We start from the raw sequence: 3397 nt of genomic DNA, 5'->3' as shown, positions 1-3397 counted from the left end.
CAAGAACAATGACAATCACATGCCTGGCTGGTTTTTGGTTATTTATAGGTTTGCTCCATGCTCCCAGGCCCCCTCAGCACCCCACTGTATACAAAGCAGTGTGCGTCTTCCAATAGCACACCTGAATCTCAGAGCAATGAAAAAACTTCCTTTTCCAGTCCTTGTTTATGAATGCAGATAGATTAAAAAAGCAAATTAATTTCAGGTAGTGCCCAGGGTTTGAAAATTGCATGTTACATGTTTTGTGCCTTTACTTATCAACTGTTTGCCAGCATCCCCAAAGTATGCTCAAAGGTTATTGATGAATTGAAGCTTCTGGTTCCAAAAATGTTCAGAACATTCAGAACAAACCACTTTTATCTGGCCTACAGTATTTGTCTAAATAGTGACCATCTTTGCTGTCAGGCATAGATGAAACTTTAAAAGTTAATATGCAGCATTTCAGAAAACATACAGTTTTCTTTTCGATTTGTTTTTAGTGTGTCCTATATCTGCAAATCTGCATCTTAGCAAGCAATCTGTTCACACAGGTATGAGCACATGTGATGGCTTGTGCTGTAATCTCTGGTTCGACTGGTTATAGCTTGGTTGATATTTGTTATTATTCAACCAAATTTCTCACTGATCAAGCCAATCTTGTCACCTCCTGCGCGTTTTAGTAGCTTTTAATTTTCCCAAATGAATGTATCCTGTTCATTTAACATTTACATTTTGTCAACTTTTCCTCTGACACCATAACAAAGAAATTGTTGGTGCAGCTTCAGTTTGTTATCATATAAAAAGAATCTAAACATTGCAGGAGTTTGCATATCAAAGCCCAACAACCAACAGGGCATCTAAATTTAAAATGAGTCTAAAAACCTGTCGGTGTTATTATGTTCAAACAACTTCCCCGTTTAGGCTCAAGGCTTTGAGTGCAAATACATCAGAACTCGTCGATTTCCGTGTTTGCCCTAATAATTCATTTATAACAGCATTCACACCAAACCACAGATTCACTAGCTCCTTGGTCTCGCAGGAGCACACACCTACACCGAGACCAAGCTGAACGTTTCTTCTCTTATCACCCCCCACCCAGTGCCGCCAATCGATGGTTTGAGAGTAGTAACGATTCCAGTCGACCAAGACTTTCTTTGGTTGACTGTCACTTCATGCAGGCTAACACTCTGTGATACTCTCTCTTATCTGGCACAAACATAAAGCTCAGTCAAGCTCTGGCACCTAGTGTAGATGCAAGGTAGGCTTTTCAAGTCTGTAAATGTCAACAGGACACCCGCTCAACTCTGCATAGTTTCCATGACAACGAGGCACTTGACAGCCACCAGCACAATGGGATGTTGTGGTCTAACAGGAATGATCTTGAACTGCCAGTTAACAGGTTGAGTGATATATAGTGTGGCTGCTGTACAGATGAAAGAGTAACGAGTGACACTATCGACTCACATAAGACTAAAACAAAAATACAGTTAATACAGAGAAAAAGGGAAATCCATAAGATGGAAGCATGGGAAAGCACACAGGTATAAAAGTGGTCAAACGGAAAAAGCAAAGTGAGATATAGAGATAGAGCTCTAGTCATCGCTGCACTTTCTATCTGTGGCCATAATTTTTTCAGGGCAACAAAAGGGCAGGCGGGCAGAGGGGAACCAAATCCTGGTCTGTTTGTCTCCTCAAATGGCCTCTAGGGACTGTCTGAAATGGCCCTTTTCTTCTTGGTTCTTTTCAGCCCTAAACCCCATCTACATGACAAACAGTGTCACTTTGAAGCTGCCTGTGTCATCTATGCTATCTGTCACTCATTCATGACCTTTTGCTCCTGCCTCTCATCTTTCTTTTTTTTTTCCTTTCCACAGTAATTCCCTTTTTTGTCACTGTCTCCCTTTCACACACTATCCTTTTCATTTATCTTTGATATCTGCCTCTGAGCTCAAAACAAGTCTTTGGATCAAAAGAAAATGGCAAGGACATTTCAGTAGTTCTTTTGACAATGTGTTATAGCATTTGAGTCCTTACAAGAAAAAAAAAAGACTTTGAGTTGCATTTGTCCACAACCAACAATCATCAAGTCTGTATTATTATCATTATTATTATCTTCTTAATTCCTCTTGTTATTAATTACAAAACACAACAATTAGACCATGTGCATCCATCACAGTTAAGCTCTTTACTCAAAATCAGAGTTTTAATGCTAAAATATAAATATTGTTGTTATTCATAAATTTTCAAACAACTATTTGACAAGAAAGCTGAAAATTTGACAAAAAGAAGAGAAAAATTATTAGATGCTGAATTACAGCTATTTACTTGCATTCCTGAACAGACCAAAATAGGTTTAGTGGTTGAATGTTATTAATTATTGAGTCCAGTGTGCTGGCTCACATTTTAGTGTTAAAACATGAATTCAGTTTGTTATTCTACTAATGAAAGCGCACATTTTATAGTTGTAAACACATTTTTGACAGATTCTATTAATTTTCTTGTTTTTATGATAGCTGGTCTAATAAAAGAAAAGCTATGCATATGATAACTGAAAAATCCATCCTACCGTGTTGAAGTTCTCCAGCCTCTCCTTAGCTTCAGCGACTGTGCACTCCACATTGCGAACTTTGACCTCTGGGTTATTCCTCTGGGCATGCAGACCATTTCCTACAACTCTGCCTGTATAACTGTGACAAAAAGAAAGCCGGAATCAATTAGTCGCCAACATCTCTTTATGCTGTTAACATGCAATGCTGAATGTATTTGTTAATATCAGAAACTTATTGCTAATGTGTTATTGCTGTGAGTTGCCAATTTAATATGACTCTGTGATTTATCACTATGGAAATATACCTCGGACGCTACAACCAATCAGAAACACACACTATGCCAGGCTCCTGGTTAGACTCCAGCGTCTTTATAATTTGCCTCATTTGTCAACAACATATCGTTAAAAAGCTCCATTATGCATCCTCTCCTGCATCAACACTGAAATCTAATCCAGATCATTTAATGATGCTTTTCATGGTCTTGTGTGAGGAATATTTTAATGATAGCTGAGCTCTGCCTTGTAAAAATTGTGATTGAGACAAATGCATGCTGGGCCTTTTAAACTCTGGCATGCTCTGTGGCCCTGAAATTTGGCAGGAACATAGCTGTTAATTTCTTCAGAGCTGTTGTTGAGCTGATGTCAGAGAGGCAAACTTTTCTAGCGGCCAACCTGAATTAAATAGGAAGCGTTTTTGATGTCTAATAATAGATTGGAAATTTGTCCGTAAAGAATCGGTGATTTAACGTTTTACAGTTTTGATGGTTTAAACGCTGAACAGTTGGAGCTGATACTGAGCACTGCAGTGTCTCGCACAGGCGTTCAAAAACAACAAAACAAACATCAGTGTGTGCCCATTTCCTGTAACCT

The sequence above is a fragment of the Simochromis diagramma genome, unplaced genomic scaffold (assembly GCF_900408965.1).
Source record: "Simochromis diagramma unplaced genomic scaffold, fSimDia1.1 OVJJ01000205.1, whole genome shotgun sequence".
Classification (NCBI taxonomy): domain Eukaryota; kingdom Metazoa; phylum Chordata; class Actinopteri; order Cichliformes; family Cichlidae; genus Simochromis; species Simochromis diagramma.
The sequence above is the reverse complement of the archived record's forward strand: the minus strand, read 5'-3'. Positions refer to the sequence as shown.